The sequence below is a fragment of the Scyliorhinus torazame genome, chromosome 24 (genome assembly GCF_047496885.1).
Source record: "Scyliorhinus torazame isolate Kashiwa2021f chromosome 24, sScyTor2.1, whole genome shotgun sequence".
Taxonomy (NCBI): domain Eukaryota; kingdom Metazoa; phylum Chordata; class Chondrichthyes; order Carcharhiniformes; family Scyliorhinidae; genus Scyliorhinus; species Scyliorhinus torazame.
In genome coordinates this window covers 44,198,494-44,216,325 of record NC_092730.1, presented here as the reverse complement: position 1 = coordinate 44,216,325, position 17,832 = coordinate 44,198,494, and the positions used below count along the sequence as shown (strand labels likewise).

General features: G+C 46.1%; 4 non-coding genes across 4 annotated transcripts; all 4 read right to left on the bottom strand.

Moving 5' to 3' along the window:
• Positions 1–739: 739 nt before the first annotated feature.
• On the bottom strand, positions 740–811 carry trnag-ucc (transfer RNA glycine (anticodon UCC)). The gene has a single exon. It is a non-coding gene; the product is annotated as a tRNA-Gly (tRNA).
• Positions 812–5,882: 5,071 nt separating this feature from the next.
• On the bottom strand, positions 5,883–5,971 carry trnar-ucg (transfer RNA arginine (anticodon UCG)). Its single transcript is given in 2 exon segments — positions 5,883–5,918; positions 5,935–5,971. It is a non-coding gene; the product is annotated as a tRNA-Arg (tRNA).
• An 11,284-nt stretch (positions 5,972–17,255) lies between these two features.
• Positions 17,256–17,327, bottom strand: trnaw-cca (transfer RNA tryptophan (anticodon CCA)). The gene has a single exon. It is a non-coding gene; the product is annotated as a tRNA-Trp (tRNA).
• A 433-nt stretch (positions 17,328–17,760) lies between these two features.
• On the bottom strand, positions 17,761–17,832 carry trnag-ucc (transfer RNA glycine (anticodon UCC)). The gene has a single exon. It is a non-coding gene; the product is annotated as a tRNA-Gly (tRNA).

Sequence of the window (17,832 nt, the reverse complement as noted above, 5' to 3'; positions counted from 1 at the left end):
TATTGCCCCCCCCCCAGACCCCCTCACCTTTTCCGCACAAGAGGACGAAGAGGACTTCTGCACGCTCCCGGAGTTCCCCGATGACTGGCCAGCATCAGCACCGCCATCGGCGCCATCGACGCCACCTCCACCTCCGCCAGCACCGACTTCGTCACCACCATTACGCCGATCCCAACGAAGCACCAAAGCACCGGACCGGCTGAACCTTTGACGGACTCCGGACCGTCAACATGGACTTTTCTTTCCCTACCACTGTACATAATTCCAATAATTGTATATAGTTTCATGTCACCCCCGCCGGACTCATTTTTAACAGAGGGTGAATGTGGTGATCCACATAGGAGATGTAAGATAGGACCTGCCGACTGGCTCCGCCCAGTGAGAACTGTATAAATATGCATGCCCTCCAGTGCCCTGCCATTTCGCCAGATGCAGCAGGAGGCCTCGCATCTGACTGTAATAAAGCCACAGTTGTCCACAACTTTAGTATTTGTGCAATTGATCGTGCATCAAAGATGAAGTAAAAATGCTGTTATTTTTAACTTTTGTTTGAAGGCTGGCGCGGGGGGTGGGGGGGGGGCGGGGGGATAGTCAAACACTGTCCACATTGAAACCACGTTAAAAAACGATAAGTACTTATTTCATTCCCCGCTGTATTTGCGTCTAAATTCTGAGTGAGAAACTTTCTCTTCCTCAGTTTGAAATTCAGGAAGAGGCGCAAAAATTCCCAATTTATTATTGCGATGGCCGGGAATCGAACCCGGGTCAACTGCTGGGAAGGCAGCTGTGCTCACCACTATACCACCATCGCTCACTGACTGGAAACGTGTCCTTTTGGTTCTTTAGATCAGTTTGATTAACTGTTTCGTATCAAGTACTTACTTTGCGTAAGTTATTTCACTCCAATTTAAAATGCTCCTGAATGAAACTGTCCGTGTCGCACGGCTCCCGTTCAGCCAGGAGGCGGCACCAGTCCACAATAAATGTACATTCTATGTGTCATTACATAGGACACTTCCTCTCGCCTGAGACCTTAACTCGTCCTGTGTCCTGATGCTGCCATTTTCATCCTATTTCAGTAATCATAGATTGCCTCCAGTGCAGAAGGAGGCCATTCGGCCCATGGAACCGGTACCGACCCTCGGAACGAGCACCCGATTTCGGCCCAAATGCACCTAACCTTTCGAATACGTCAGGATGGCCGAGCGCTGGTCGCAGTCTTCTCTGGAGGTCAGGGCTCGAATCCCACTCCTGAAATTGACTTTTCCTCCGCGAGGCACCATCCAAACCTGGAACCCCTCCCTAACAGCACTGTGTGTGTACATACACCATATGGACTTGCAGCGGTTCCAGAATCCCCTCACCGCCCATTCTCACGGTCAATTAATGATAGATTGTAAATGTTTTGCCGAATCAGCGACAATCACAGCCAGAGAGACCTGGAATAACCCTCACAGCAGGAAAGGCAACTCATTGTCCTTTGACCCAAAAGCAAAATACTGCGGATGCTGCAAATCTGAAACAAAGACAGAAAATGCTGGAAATATTCAGCTGATCCGGCAGCTTCTGTGGAGAGAGGAACAGGTCGTTCCAACGAAAGGTCGGGTTGTGAAATGTTAACTATTTCACTTTTCACAGATACTACAGATCCGTACCGTATTTCCAGCATTCCCTTGTGATTAGCTGAACATCCTCAGACTCTGTAGCTTAATCCGTTAAAGTGTCTGTTCCCTAAAGAAAAATCTGGACTCAAATCCCAGCCCAGCGTTATTCCGTTTGACCACCTGTGCGATTGAGAACTTCCTCCACAACAGGGGGAAATGTGTTGGATTTCTAGTCGGAAAATCTGCCTTTTGCAGGGTTAAATTCAGTAGAATATCTACAGAGATTGTAACGCAAGTACTGATTTCAGCTGCCATCATCCAGTTGTTAAATCTTTCCACTAGAAACCCACTGGATTTTCCCCTTTGACTTGAGTCCTGCTCCCAGAGGATCAGTTCAGTATTTTCAATAATATAATATTTTGAATGCTCTGTGTCCAGAGAATTGTGACGTTGAAATTGCTCACACTTCTCTCCATTGTTATCTACCCTGCAGGTATTGACTGCACCGTCTAATGGAGACATGCTCGCAGGGCTGTGAGAGAGGCTTTCTTTCAGGCGTGAGGCCTCTTTTGGTTCATCAACAGCAACCGGATGCTGCAGAGAAACTCGGAATACCGAGCCCCTCTTCCCAGGATGAACTTAATCAGGGACAAGATGTTGTTTGAAGAGCGAATCAAAGGTCTGAAGAATTGGTCTGTGATTCCTGGCGTTTTGTGAAGAGAACAAGGTGGTGGAGCAATGTGACACTAGCAGGATACGAGTTTGGGATATTATCCAGTCTGTGCTGGGGGGCCTGCGGGAAGGACGTTGTCTTGTCTGCCCACCCAAGCTGAATGTTGGGATTGAGGTGGTGATCAGATTCCGAGAGGAGGGTGAAATCCTTTCACTGAGTTTCAAGCTCACAGTGCGGTTGAGTGTCTTGAGTTACAGGAAGATACAGACGGGATGGTCAAATGGGCAGAAAAGTGGCTGATGGAATTTAACGCTGAAAAATTAGATGTGATCATTTGGTAGGGGGTTTTCGCAGTAACTTCATTGCAGTGTTAATATAATCCTACTTGTGACAATAAAGAATATAATATTATTATTATAGGATTAATGTCAATGGCCTGACACTGGGAAGTCCTGAGGAACAAAGGGACCTTGGAGTGTTTGTCCATAGATCTCTGAAGGCAGACGGGCAGGTTAATAGGGTGGTGGAAAAGACATTTGAGATACTTGTCTTTATCATTCGGGGCATGGATTACAAAAGCAGAGAGGTCATGGTGGAGTTGTATAGAATGTTGGGGAGGTCACAGCTGGAGTACCGTGTGCAATTCTGGTCACCACATTCTAGGAAATATGTGACTGCACTGGATGGGGTGCAGAGGTGATTCAGCAGGATGTTGCTTGGGATGGAACAGTTAGGATATGAAGAGAGGTTGGATAGGCTTGTTTTCTCTCTCACGCAGGGACAGAGATGACTGAGGGGTGATCTCATCGAGGTGTACAAGATTATGATAGGTATAGACAGGGCGGATAGGGAGCACCTGTTCCCCTCAGTCACAAGGGGACACTGTATTATTCTGTGATTCTGTTACTGATCAGATCTTGGAGGTATCGCTGCTGTATTCCCAGGAGGCGGTGGTCTGATTCGGAGAGCAAAAGCTTCCATCGAGGACGGGGTTCTCAATAAGAACAAACTGGAGGTGTGGGATGTTAGAATCTGCTCAGCACTGATTCATTTTTATTCATTGTTGTGTCCGAGAATAAACACGTGGATTGTAGCTGTCCATTAAAAGCAAAAATAGAATTCGGAAATTTCTGGCCAGTAACTTCACCATGTCCACGTTACATCACTCAGCACCCTCAGCTGCATCAGATCTGGTCCACGTTTCCTCAGCAGAGAGCAGTTTCACAGCAGAGAGTACATTTCCACTGGAGAGATTGCAGTTTCTCAGCAGAGCGCACAGTTCACGGCAGAGAACACAGTCCCACAGCAGAGAACACAGTCCCACAGCAGAGAGCACAGTCCCACAGCAGAGAGCACAGTTTCACAGCAGAGAACACAGTAACACAGCAGAGAACACATTTCCACAGGAGAGGTCTCTCTCTGATACAGTCTGTGAGTTCTCCCTCAATGCTCTCACCTTCTGACCTATTGCTCACGTGCCCACTCCAATGGTGTTGAAGTGATTCCCATCAGTCCGTTCAGAACAATCCTTCAGCTGATATGTTGGAAATGTAATTTGCTGACAGAGACTATATTTCCAACATTTCACAACTGGCTGCACATCTGGACCAATGGACAAATACAACCTTCTTCCGTTAGTTGTTGCAGATGTTAAAGGTCCATGAGGTGGCTTGGTGAAGTCAGGTCATTTGGCGAGTTGGCCGAGATGCGCTGCTAATCCATTGTGCTTTGCATCTGCGGGTCTGAATCCATCCTCCTCGATGGTCAATTTGCTGCATCTCCGCGTTGGGCCACTTATTGAGGGTGACCTGATGATTCATTCAGTGTATCCGGAACTAGGATGGAGTTTAGATTCGGAGTTCAACAGGCCTGAGGAGTGAATCTTCTTGCACCAATCTCTATACCGATATTCCTAATCCTCTGTCTGATAATCGATTTAAATCACGACACCAGCTTTGGGCAGGAGTTTGGCACCATGAAAACTTGCGGCTTCAGAAGCTCCAAAACAGACGCCAGCTTCATCTGGGGCACTGCTGGCAGATTTTGTCTTTCCAGAACCGGCCGCCCAGCCGTGAAAACAAGTTCATCAGATTATCTCATTACACTGTAAGACGGAGGAGCAGAAGTGGCCCATTCGGCCCATCCTGTCTGCTCCACCATTCAAAGAGGTTATGATTGACCTGATATAATCTTCAAACCCACTTTCCCGCCTTATCCCCATAATCCTTGATTCCCTTACTGATTTAATCTTGCGCATATTAACTTCCCCAGCCTCGACAAGTATTCGCTTAGAAACAATGTTTCCACAGATACACTATACTCTGAGAGAACAAATTACTCATCATTTCTGATTTAATTTTGCGGCCCCTTACTCTGAGATCATTCCCTCTGGTCCTAGACTCTCCCACATGGAGAAACAACCTCTCAGCATCCACCCTTTCAACGTCTCTGAAAATCTATTGAATCAGTGAATTTGAATGGTGAGATTTATTCCCTGTCCCAAAGAGTATTTCAGGCCTCTGGATTCCCAATCCAGTGAGACAATCTTTCATCCCTATGAACAAAAAACAGTTGATTCAGCTCATTATTAAACATCTTGGGCCAGTGGGCCGATGAATGGCAGATGAAGGTTAATTTGGATAAATGTGAGGTGATGTATTTTGGTAGCTCAAATCAGGGATTGACCTAATCAGTTACTAGTAGCGAGTTGGGGAGAATTACAGAACAAACAGATCTAGGAGTACAGGTTCACAGCTCCTTGAAGGTAGTGTCGCAGGTGGATAGGGTGGTGAAGAAGGCATTCGGAATGCGAGGTTTTAAGCTCAAAATGTTGAATACAAGAGTTGGGACGTCTTGTTCAAGTTGCACAAGACATTGGTAAGACCACGCATGGAATATTGTGTTCAGTTCTGGTCACCCTATTTTCCGAAGGATATTGTTAAACTAGAAAGAGTGCAGAAGTGGTTTACAAGGGTGCTACCAGGACTTGATGGTCTGAGTGAAAGGTAGAGGCTGGATAGGCTGGGACTTTTTTTCCTGGAGCGTAGGAGGCTTATGGATGATGTCAAAGAGGTCTGTGAAATAATTAGGAGCATAAATAAGGTACTGAGGAGCATCTGGAACGGGCTGCCAGAGGCAGTGGTGGAGGCGGGTATCATTTTGTCTTTTAAAAATCAGTTAGACAGTTACATGGGCAGGGTGGGTATAGAGGGATATGGGCCAAATGCGGACAAGTTTGTCTCGCTTAGTGAAAGAAACTGGGCGGCATTGACAAGCTGGGCCGAAGGGCTTTTTCCATGCTGCCAACTTCTATGACTCAATCACTCTGTCTGTCTTCGTGACGACATTAGCATTTCCTCCACAGAATTGTATTGAACCGATTGATACATAATATTTTATTCTATACTTGATCCAAGTCAAACAGATACTGTGGATTCATCAGGGGATAAACAAAATACTAGGATGAGAGCGAATTGAATGAAAACAATGTTAGAAGGAATTATATTCCATAAAAAGCCCTGCAATGCTTGGATGGAAAGGTGGAACTATGAGCTGAGGAGGGAAAACTCGGCTGTCAGCAAGTTCCACCGGATTTCTGTATAAAACGACCGCGGCAGGACTCGAACCTGCAATCTTCTGATATCATCATTCGATTCATCGAAGTCAGACGCCTTATCCATTAGGCCACGCGGCCACCGCCAGTAACGTGCGAGCCAATGTTTATCCCATGTGAATAAATACTGTGATCATATCTGTTTCCGTAGAAACCAGTAAAATGCAGAAGGAGGCTATTCGGCCCATCGAGTCTGCACTGACCCTCCAATCCTGCACCCCACTCATGAGAGGGGAGGGACGGATTTCAGGGGTTGGAATGGGGGCCAGAGTTGCTCCATCGGACCCAATATTCCAGTAGAGGGCAGGTGCGTGAGCTTTCGGAGGGTCAGTACAGACTCGTTGTGCCGAATGGTCTTCATTTGCACAATAGGGATTCTCTGATTCTATGACAGCAGCGGGTTTAGGTGGCGAAGCCCTTGTGCCATACTGCCCACTCCTGACACCATGGAGAAATTCTGATCTCTCAAAGACTGGCGACCAAGGACGTGTAACAAAAAATAATTTATTTACTGTTTGAGCAGCTGCTCCAGGCTTGTGCTCTGAGCGCGATCCGGGGAGAACACCTGATCATTTTAGATGGGGAACACGTAGTCACGTGACCATTCGGTCTGCACAGGCCTCCTTCTGTGCTGCCAGTTTCTGTGATTGAATTGCTTTAATTTGGAGCTGGACTGGGAAGTTCGGTGCTGTTCCATGTAAAGCAAAAATGAACTTCTAGGATATTTCCAAAGTAACTTATTTTCTTCCGCAAACAATTGAATCAGTGAAATTGTGCGTTTCGGGAACTTGGATTTTCCAGTCTCTCAAGGCTTCTCTCCAAATCCAATGGTCAATTGTAAGGTAGATTCAACCGCTCCTCACAGAAACACCGGGGCACCGTTCATCGCAGGAATGCAAGAACTTCCTGGAGTGATTCCTGGCCGGTTTTATAATGTTTTGTATGTTTTATAATGTTTAATGAATGACCTATTGAACCGAGCTGCGATGGTCGAGTGGTTAAGGTGTTGGACTTCCCCAGCAGGTTCGAGCCCTGCTCCCAGCGACTGTGGCCGAAGAATTAATCGGAATTTTAGTAAACGGTTTGACACAAGGTTCGCTGCTTAGCAAATTCTAATCTCCTCAGGAAGAGGGTTAATAATATTTTTGACAGCAGCCCGGTTAGCTCAGTCGGCAGAGCATCGGACATTTAATCCCACGGTCGTGGATTCAAGCCCTATATTGTTTCATATTGGGTTCAAGCCCCATATTGGGCGCTTCCATCTCAGAATGTTGAGCTGAACGAACTGTTTTGATAACAGGAATACAGTTCTGTCCCGGGACTGGGAATCCACAGGCCTGAACTAATCTTTCATGACAAGATTTGATAAATCTGGAATTGAAATTTCGTCTCAGTAATGGCGGAGAAAGGTTCTGATTCAGACGGATCACATTTCCACAACTGGGAACATATTTACACAACAGGGAATGTTTAGACCCAAACACAGTGAAGATCTGTCACCGGCACAGTCACGGTTCCAGGACAGAGAAAACAGTTACACAGCAGAGAGCACAGTTATACAGCAGGGAGCACAGTTACACAGCAGAGAGCTCAGTTACACAGCAGAAAGCTCAGTTACACAGCAGAGAGCACAATTATACAGCAGAGAGCGCAGTTACTCAGCAGAGAGCTCAGTTACACAGCAGAGAGCTCAGTTATACAGCAGGGAGCACGGTTACACAGCAGAGAGCACAGTTACAGAGTAGAGAGCTCAGTTACACAGCAGAGAGCACAATTATACAGCAGAGAGCGCAGTTACTCAGCAGAGAGCACAATTATACAGCAGAGAGCGCAGTTACGCAGCAGAGAGCACAGTTACACAGCAGAGAGCTCAGTTACTCAGCAGAGAGCTAAGTTACACAGCAGAGAGCACAGTTACACAGCAGAGAGCACAGTTACACAGCAGAGAGCACAGTTACTCAGCAGAGAGCACAGTTACACAGCAGAAAGCTCAGTTACACAGCAGAGAGCACAGTTACACAGCAGAAAGCTCAGTTACACAGCAGAGAGCACAGTTACACAGCAGAGAGCACAGTTACACAGCAGAGAGCTCAGTTACTCAGCAGAAAGCACTGTTACACAGCAGAGAGCTCAGTTACACAGCAGAAAGCACTGTTACACAGCAGAGAGCACAGTTACACAGCAGAAAGCACTGTTACACAGCAGAGAGCTCAGTTACACAGCAGAAAGCACTGTTACACAGCAGAGAGCTCAGTTACTCAGCAGAAAGCACTGTTACACAGCAGAGAGCTCAGTTACACAGCAGAAAGCACTGTTACACAGCAGAGAGCTCAGTTACACAGCAGAGAGCACAGTTACACAGCAGAGAGCACAGTTACGCAGCAGAAATACATTTAATTGCCTATCTTTGTACAACAGAAAACCCTGTTTTCCTAAATAACCAGTTTGTCCATCTCAGTATCTTGCTGGTTTGCACTGCTACTCTTCTGTGTGTCATTGTGTGTGTGTGTCCTGATAGTCTCTTCCTGCTTTTCTGTGTGTCTTCCTCTGTCTGTTACAGCCGTGCTGAAGTTCCATGTTATTGTCCAGCCAAAGTGAGCTTCACAACACTTGGGTTCTCGTTTAAAAAAAAATAGTTATCTGGCTGCCTCAGAGCAGTAATTGCGAACACGGCGGACCTAAGGAGCGGAGTGGCGCAGCGGAAGCGTGCTGGGCCCATAACCCATAAACCAACCTCTGCTATTTATATTCTCACTCACACCAAAAGTAAACATGTCGCTATCACCGTGCATCCGCCTTTTCTTTTCAATAAATTAGTATCAAAGTGTTGCTTCTAGTGTGATCCGGACATTTGTCATTTCACATCACTGTGAAGCTCAAAGTAACGAAATCGGGAAGCTCTTCAATTGACTCTCTCTGAGGGAAACAGACAACATCTGCTGTGGTGTGTGAGTTTTACTGGTGCCAATACCACATCTCCACTGACTGGAATGGGTTATGTTTTATTAACACAGTCATATCATTTGATAAAGATAGAACCAGGAGTTTTACAATGTTTCCAATTCCTTTAACAGAGCGAAGGGGAAAAGTTTATATAATAACTTCCAGGAATACCCCACAGTGGGGTAATAAGGACAAGGTAAGGGCAGCACGGTAGCATAGTGGAATTGCTTTGACAAAACATTGAATTCTATACCCGTCAGTCTGCCCTCAATAAAACTCGAGATGGATTTTTAGGCATAGTATTATTTATTTTTAACCAACTTGCAAGTCTAACTCGCTTCACAAGAACCCAGAACACAAGCTGCCTCCTGGGTTTCCCGCATCGAGTGTCATTGGAGACAAAGGTATCTCTACAAATACATTCAAATGGCATCAAGTTTCACATACACGATTCCCGTAGGCCATCCTATACACCTCCTGACCTGGCCATACATCCTAATTGGCTCACTTCTCATTCCTTAACCCTGGGCCTCTTGTTACCTAGCATCCTTTTCTCCTCCTCCACCAGACACCCCTCCCCCCTTCCTTGCCATGCTGTCTGAAATCCTTTGTCTGTGGACTCACTAGAATTGGACTGGCCTACACATCTACATTACTGTAACTAATATATTTAAACTAACTATTTTATATCACGTTCATCAGCTTCACAGTTCCAGGGTCCCTGTTCGATTCCCGGCTGGGTCACTGTCTGTGCGGAGTCTGCACATTCTCCCCGTGTGTGAGTGGGTTTCCTCCGGGTGATCCGGTTTCCTCCCAAAGTCCAAAGATGGGCAGGTTAGGTGGATTGGCCATGCTAAATTGCCCTTAGTGTTGGTTGAGTGGGGTTATTGGGTTATGGGGATAGAATTTCAAGTGCAGAAGGAGGCCATTCGGCCCATCGAGTCTGCAGCGGCTCTTGGAAAGAAGTGCAGAAAAGGGGAGTTGTGAAGCTGTTGGTGCATACGGTGGGCCATAAAGAGGAGCTGAGGGTCCATTTGGGTGGGTTTGATATCCTACCCCATGTTGATCCACCCACCCAAGGTCACAATATTGGGGTTCCAGCTGCTCAGCCACCGTATCTGCCGCTGGTTGGGAGCTCAGATCATCCTTTTTCATTACATACTCAGTCTTAATCTTTGTAACTGAGCCTCCTTCCTGGCCTACACACTCCTTCCAATAAAATCTGACTGCCCTGGCCATCAGAGAAGGGTCGTTCTCTGACTAATTCATGTTATTACAGTTCACGGCAGCAGCCACGGAAGGTGCTAGGCAATGCATTAACATAGCACAACATTGAAGGGAACTCTGACCATTTTGGTATGGCAAGTCGTCTGACTGCCCACGGTAGATTTCATTAAAACGTTCCAGAAATTCCTCTGGCACTTCAGTCTTTTTAGGTTTGAGGTCTAAGATAGCAGAAATGTTTATGGGCTTTTGTAATGTGACATTCAACGCATTCAGGATTTGTGCCCGTCTATCATCGTCCAAAGTATGGGCTTGCTGAAGTGCGGCGTGCCTAGCATAATGCAAGTGATTGAGATGATTGCTGTACTCTGCTGGGGTTAAACCCTGCTGGACTAGGGCCCAGATGTCCCTAGAATTAGCTTGATAAACTGAGATCGTAGTTCTCAGGTAATCCACGAAAGCAGCAGGAGATTTCTTCCTGTCTGGGATTGCAGCCAGAATAGCCATCATCTCACTGGGTCTCCATGGGAAATAAACGTCTATCGTGGGCTGGGCGGCCGCCGTTACAGCATCAGGGTTTGGTATTTTCCTAATCGGCAACTGTCTCAGAGTCTCACTAGCGGGCGCTCTAGCGGATTCCCCTGGCTCTTCAAAGACTTCGACGCCCTTCCCTGCGACTAGGGGGAGCTCCAGCTTCTCAGAACCATTCCCATCCTCTTTCTTTGTGCTCATACTTTTCTATCCTATCATATCGGTCTGAAGGGATCTAGGTGGTATGCGTGATTGTTTCTGGATATGATCAGGCCCCGCTCTCATTGTCCGAGATCGGGTCCTAGAGCTAACTGGGTTTGTTGAACAGAGCTCCCCTTCTCTAACAGGCGGTGAAGATGCTGAATTAGGACGCAAGCTATCAACCGAAGGGGCTGGAGAGGCTGGCATGATTTGAATCTGGGGTGCAGTGACTGGATATAAATTATCATACCCTGCTGATTCCTGAATTAGTGCAGACAATGCTACTGGTGCAGTCGGGACTCTACCCGACATGGTCCGATTTTCTAGGTGCTCATCTGCTTCTGACAATGCAAGGTCAGTTATTGAACTACGTAGCTCTTTTTTTTTCTCGAGTCCACCCTCTCTTTACTTGCGCGTTTTTTGAATGCACACACCTTTTTCAAGACTTCCAGAGTTTTCTGGTTCCCCCTTTCACTTATTGGAATCCCCATTTTAAGGGCATTTTCTTGCCAATTTAATAACATGATCTTATCCCTCTCATGTTGACAATTTTGTCTCCATAATCTAATTAACTCTTTAGCTTTCATACTTTGGCTATCTTTTTTTAAAAATGTATTTGCCAATTTATGACCAATGGCAATTTCTGCTACTTGGCAAAATTATTTAAAAGGTTTTAACAGTGTTCTTTTAAAACTTAAAATGTTTGAAAATTCAAATTGAATTACTGCAACCTGCAAGCTCTGATCTCAACTCAGAACTGAATTTACGATTTGCTTAACACAAACTTGTATAACTTTTACAACTTAATTAATTCTTTATCTTAACAATTTTTCTTTCAACAAGTTTTTCTTACATTCACAAAAATGTTGGCTGCTATCAATGAGGGAGCAGTTAGCTGTGGTGATTTATACCGGAGCAAAATCAACTGTCATCTCCAGATTTACACTTTTTAAAATGGTGTCAGTGAGTTTCTTTAAGTTTCTATTAATTCACAAATAAAATGAGATCAACATTATTTCAAGTAATTCAAACTTAAGATTCTGGCAATTTCAATCAATTGCTTGCTAAAATAATTAACTTTTATCAAAGAGGTGGAGAAATCCACTGGTTTCCTTTACCTTTTACTTACTTCAAAACGTAACTTTGCTGGAGTTTCACTGACTCGAAAGAAAGGTATCCAATTCCACCACAAGCTGCAACTTTGCTGGGGTTTCAGTGACTCGAAAGAAAGGTATCCAATTACACCACATGCTGCCAGCTATCTCAAGCTGCTGTTAAACCTTTGAGAGGCTTCTGCTTTAACTAACACGCAGCATCCAGTTTCTCTTAAAATGTATCTTTTCTCGCCACTACAGTCTAAGGATACAATTTTCGCTTAATCAACAATAGTTTCCAAAACACTCTCGTGGAACTAAACCATCTTGCCAGATGTCCCATCAGTTCAATTTTCTAATCCCCAGACTGACCTTTGATTTCATCGAGATGATCTTTCCGTACCAACCGCGAGTGACCAGACCAATCAGACCATGAGAAGAGGGGAAAACCAATGTGGGTTATTTTACAGCTACACACATTGTGGGCCCGTTTCCACTTTCCTTGTCAAAAATCAGTCTAATTCTGATTTCGCAGTTGGTCGCTAACCGTCTGGAGAAATCCCGGGTTTCCGGCACCAAATGACAAAACATTGAATTCTTTACCCGTTAGTCTGGCCTCAATAAAACTCGAGATGCATTTGTAGGCATAGCATTATTTATTTTTAACCAACTTGCAAGTCTGAATCGCATCACACAAACCCAGAACACAAGCTGCCTCCTGGGTCTTCCGAATCGAGTGCCATTGGAGACAAAGGAATCTCTACAAATACATTCAAATGACATCAAGTTTCACATACAGATTCACATAGGTCATCCTATACCCCTCCTGACCTGGCCATACATCCTAATTGGCTCACTTCTCATTCCTTAACCCTGGACCTCTTGTTACCCAGCATCCTTTTCTCCTCCTCCACCAGACACACCTCCCCCTTTCGTGCCATGTTTTCTGAAATCCTTTGTCTGTGAACTCACTAGAATTAGACTGGCCTACATCTACATTACTGTAACTAATACATTTAAATTAACTATTTTATATCACATTCATCAGCTTCACAGTTCCAGGGTCCCAGGTTCGATTCCCGGCTGGGTCACTGTCTGTGCGGAGTCTGCACATTCTCCCCGTGTGTGAGTGCATTTCCTCCGGGTGCTCCGGTTTCCTCCCACAGTCCAAAGATGTGCAGGTTAGGTGGATTGGCCATGCTAAATTGCCCTTCGTGTTGGTTGAGTGGGGTTATTGGGTTATGGGGATAGGGTGGTGTGGGCTTGGGTAGGGTGCTCTTTCCAAGAGCCGGTGCAGACTCGATGGTCCGAATGGCCTCCATTTGCATTGTCAATTCTATATATAACAATATCCAATAATAAATCACTACAGAAACCGAGATCCCAGTTTCGCCACTCGGACGGATGCGAACAATCCAACCAGACTATTTAGAACAAGCGGAGATTCCTGCCTCCAGCCACCTCACTTTCTCCAGCTCTCTTCCTCAGCTCGAAACACACGGAATCACGCAAACGCCTCCGACCAAATTATTATTGCGATGGCCGGGAATCGACCCCGGATCAACTGCTTGGAAGGCAGCGATGCTCCCCAGTATCCCTCCATCACTTACTGCCGAATGTTGAGTCCTTTGATGCTTTGCTTTGTTTCGTAAACAACGTCTTGCTTTGTTTCTGTTATTTCACTCCAATTTAAAATGCTCCTGAATGAAAGTGTCCGTGTCGCACTGCTCCCCGTCAGCCAGGAGATGGCACCAGTCCACAATAAATGTTTTTACTTCTGATGTTCTGTGTGTTATTACATAGGACTCTTGCTCTGGCCTGAGACCTCACCTTGTCCTTAGAATTTACTGAATTTACAATGCAGAAGGAGGCCATTCAGCCCATCGAGTCTGCACCGGCTCTTAGAAAGAGCACCCTACCCAAGGTCCACACCTCCACCCTATCCCAGTAACCCAACCCAACACTAAGGGCAATTTTGGACACTAAGGGCAATTTATCATGGCCAATCCACCTAACCTGCACATCTTTGGACTGTGGGAGGAAACCGGAGCACCTGGAGGAAACCCACGCAGACACGGGGAGGATGTGCAGACTCCGCACAGACAGTGACCCAAGCCGGAATCGAACCTGGGACCCTGGAGCTGTGAAGCAATTGTGCTACCCACAATGCTGCCGTGCTGCCCTTGTGGCCTGATGCTGCCGTTTGCACCCTGGTTAAGTAACCATAGAATCCCTCCAGTACAGAAGGAGACCATTCGGCCCATCCTGTCTGCACTGACCCTCGGAAAGAGCACCCCAACACGGCCCAATCCCCTAGAACCGTTTGGATTCATCAGGTGTCAGTCTCCTCTGGAGACGAGGGTTCAATCCCACTCCTGATATTGCCACTGATTCTCAGCTGCGATAAAATGCCAGAGGTCCCGGGTTCAAAAATACGGACGAGACCGGATGGTGTCATTGACTGAAATCGGGAGGAGGTTTGAGCTCCCGGGAAGTTATTGCAGCGAATATATCAGTGCAGAACACGTGAAAAAAACGGAAAGGGTATTTAAAGGTCGTTTGATCATGGTGTGGGATTCTGAATTTATCCTCAAGTAAAAACAGCATCCACGCAGCTGGCTGAATACAATGGTTGTTTGTACCTGATAAGCCTTCGATTTGACCAACGCGTTTACGGGATGAGGTGGCCGAGTGGTTAAGGGGCCGGACTGCTAATCCATTGAGCTCTCCGTGCGTGGGTTCGAAATTCCATCCTGCTTTCTCCCAAGTGGGCATTTTTCCAAGATGGATCTGCAATCACTGATGTGACAATCCAGTCCAAGTTATGAGGCCGGATTGCATCGAGTTGTGTTGGAAGAGCGAGAATTGAAAATTCAGTCTTGTTCCGATTGAGATGCATTGATCGGGTAGTGAGTTCGGAACCACTCTGTCTATTGGGTAGTGTCAAAGCCAAGCGACATTTCATTGTTCGAGAGAATGAGGGAATCAGGATATTTACCCGGCAAAAATCTGCTGGAGGAGGGAATGAGGGGAGTCCAAAAATGTATTCAGAACTTTAATGTATTCAGCACCCATGGACCAGTTGAACTAAGAACTTTCCTCGTCACAATGGATGTCTCGGCACTGTATACCAGCATCCCCCATGACGACGGCATTGCTGCAACAGCCTCAGTACTCAACACCGACAACTGCCAATCTCCAGATGCAATTCTGCAAATCATCGGCTTCATTCTGGATCACAACGTCTTCACCTTCGACAACAAGTTCTTCATCCAGACGCACGGAACAGCCATGGGGACCAAATTCGCACCCAATATGCCAACATCTTCAGGCAGAGGTTTGAACAGGACCTACTAACCGCACAGGACCTTCAACCAACGTTATACATCGATGACATTTTTTTTCCTTTGGACCCACAGCAAAGAATCACTGAAACGACTACACGATGACATCCATAAGTTCCATCCAACCATGGACTACTCTCCAAAATCAGTTGCATTCTTGGACACACTCGTCTCCATCAAGGGCGGTCACCTCAGCACTTCGCTTTACTGCAAACCCACGGATAACCTCACACTTCTCCAGCTTCCACCCTAAACACATTAAAGAAGCCATCCCCGATGGACAGGCTCTCCGTATACACAGGATCTGCTCAGATGAGGAGGAGCGTAACAGGTTAAACTCCACAGAATGATACAGGCATAGAAGGTTTCAATTACGAGGACAGTTTAGAATTATAGATGATGGCTTGACACAATTCACACCTCTTTAACATGGGGTTACCCCATCTCTGGATCTGTAAAGATTTAATCACCTGCTAATGCTCGCATTCCAAGCATTGTCGGGCATCTTTGAATCTGTCTATATATATGTTTGTGGACCATACCTCTTCATTCACCTGAGGAAGGAGCAGCTCTCCGAAAGCTAGTGAAATCGAAACAAACCTGTTGGACTTTAACCTGGTGTTGTAAGACTTCTTACTAGAATTATAGAATGGTTCCAGCACAGGGTGCGGCCATTCCGTCCACCGTGTCCATGTCAGTCGCCCAGAGCTGGAAAATCTCAGCAGACCTGGCAGCATCTGTGGAGCGGGAAACAGAGAATGGGAAGCATGGTCAGACTGGACTGGAAACTGTAACTCTGTTTCTCTCTCCACAGATGCTGCCAGACCAGCCGAGTTATCCAACATTGTCTATTTCTGTTGCAGCATTTTATGAAGAATCTCCATAGCGGCCTTGCCTTTGTGCTCGGCGGTTCTATTTATTTATTTAGTTCTGTGTAAATTTAGAGTACCCAATTCTTTTTTTTTTCCGATTAAGGGCCAATTTTGCGTGGCCAATCCACATACCTTGCACATCTTTGGGTTGTGGGGGTGAAACCCAAAGATGTGCAAGGTATGTGGAAACCCACGCACACATGGGAAGAATGAGCAAACTCCAGACGGGCAGTGACCCAGGGCCCGGATGACGCTTCTATTTATGAAGACTTGTCCCGTATGTAACGTATGGGCACTGAGTGCAATTTAGGACGGCCAATCCACCTAATCCACGACTTTGCACTGTGGGAGATATCCGGAGCACCCGGAGGAAACCCACGCAGACAGGGGCAGAACGTGAGGACTCCGCGGACAGGCAGTGAATCGAACCTGGTACCCTGGCGCTGTGAAGCCACAGTGCTAGCCACTTGTGCTACTGTGCTTTGTGCCCAGAGAAGTTATTGCAGCGAATATATCAGTGGAGAACACGTGAAGAAATGAAAACGACATTTTAACACCGTTTCACTATGGTGTGGAACTGATATATCAAATAAAAAACCGCACGCTCGTGCACCCAGGTAACTGGCTGAATGCAATGGTTGTATGCAACCCCGATAAACCTTTGATTTGCTGAACAAGAATTTCCCCATCTCCACCTTAAACATAATCAATGTCCCGCTTCCGCGGCCTTCTGAGGCAGAGTTCCAAAGTCGCGCAACTCTCTGAGAGGGAGAAATCTCCTCATCTCCGTCCGAAAAAGAGCGACATCCTTGTTTTTAACTGCCCAGTAGTTCTGGTCTCACCCACGAGCAGTGAGATTGAACCAACTGGTTGGGCAGCACGGTAGCACAATGGTTAGCACAGTTGGTTCAATATTCTCAGATAATAATATGGAAGCGGTCAACGTGCGGCTCGAACCCTCGACCCTGGGAGGTAGAGTCCCATGCTCTACCGACTGAGCTATCCGAATGTTTGATGAAACTGCTCAAAAATATAAACTGAGCGGGTAAATCTGAAATATCCGGAAAGATTTACCAGCATTGCGGCTTTGAACGGAGTCATTTCGGGAACATTCCCACAGAGAGAAATTCCTGGAACCAGCGGCAGAAAAACATCCTGAGCTTGACGTGATTTGAACACGCAACCTTCAGATCTGGAGTCAGACGCGCTACCGTTGCGCCACAAGCCCAAGTGCGGACCATTACGGGTTTCTCCTCAAAAATTTATGTTTTATTTACACCCAACTGTGCGAAATAAACGCAGAGAAGTCAGATTGAGGGATACGAAAGGGCCATGAAGTAAAGCAGCTGTACCACGTGGTTAAGGTGATGCACAATAATCCATTGTGCTCTGTACACGTAGCTTCATATCCCATCCTGGTCTGTAACGTGTCTGTTGTGTCCCCTTCGTGAGGCTGAAGTGAAATTGCTGTGATTTTTAGTTTTGTCGGAGGGCTTGGGCAGTGAATAGTGGAACACTGTCCATATTGAAACCACATTAAAAATGATGAGAAAGTTACTTATTTCACTCCTCGCTGTACTTGCCACTAAATTCTGAGTGAGAACCTTTTTCCTTCCTCAGTTTGAAACTCACAAAGAGGTGCAAAGTTTACAATTTATTATTGCGATGGCCGGGAATCGAACCCGGGTCAACTGCTTGGAAGGCAGCTATGCTCACCACTATACCACCATCGC